Source organism: Nycticebus coucang, chromosome 11 (genome assembly GCF_027406575.1).
Source record: "Nycticebus coucang isolate mNycCou1 chromosome 11, mNycCou1.pri, whole genome shotgun sequence".
Lineage (NCBI taxonomy): Eukaryota > Metazoa > Chordata > Mammalia > Primates > Lorisidae > Nycticebus > Nycticebus coucang.
Genome location: NC_069790.1, coordinates 12683501 through 12684573, shown reverse-complemented (window position 1 = coordinate 12684573; position 1073 = coordinate 12683501).

The window sequence follows — 1073 nt, the reverse complement described above, 5'->3', positions numbered from 1 at the left end:
GGTCAATAAAATAGATAAACCTTTGGCTAACCTAACCAGGAAAAAAAGAGTAAAATCTCAAATCTCATCAATCAGAAATGACAAAGAGGAAATTACAACAGACTCCTCAGAAATTCAAAAAATCCTTAATGAATATTAAAAGAAACTTTATTCTCAGAAATATGAAAATCTGAAGGAAATTGACTAACACTGGGAAGCACATCACCTTCCAAGAATTAGCCAGAATCAAGTGGAAATGTTGAACAGGCCCATATCAAGTTCTGAAATACCATCAACCATACAAAATCTCCCTAAAAGAAAAGCCCAGGACCAGATGGCGTCACGTCAGAATTCTACCAAACCTTTAAAGAGTTATTAGTACCTATATTACTCAACCTGTTCCCAAATGTAGAAAAATAAGGAAGACTCCCCAACACGTTCTATGAAGCAAACATCACCCTGATCACCAAACCAGGAAAAGACCCAACAAGAAAAGAAAATTATAGACCAATATCCCTAATGAATATAGATGTAAAAATATTGAACAAGATCCTAACAAACAGAATCCAGCAACACATCAAACAAATTATACATCATGACCAAGTTAGTTTTATCCCAGGGTCTCAAGGCTGGTTTAATATATGTAAATCCATAAGTATAATTCAGCACATAAATAAATTAAAAACCAAAGACCATATGATTCTCTCAATTGATGCAGAAAAATCTTTTGATAATATCCAGCATCCCTTCATGATCAGAACACTTAAGAAAATTGGTATAGAAGGGATATTTCTTAAACTAATAGAGGCCATCTACAGCAAACCCACAGCTAATTCATATTGAATGGAGTTAAATTGAAATCATTTCCACTCAGATCAGGAACCAGACAAGGCTGCTCATTGTCTCCACTGCTCTTTAACATTGTAATGGAAGTTTTAGCCATCACAATTAGGGAAGAAAAGGTGATCAAGGGTATCCATATAGGGTCAGATAAGATCAAACTTTCACTCTTTGCAGATGATATGATTGTATATCTGGAAAACACCAGGGATTCTACTACAAAACTCTTGGAAGTGATCAAGGAATACAACAGC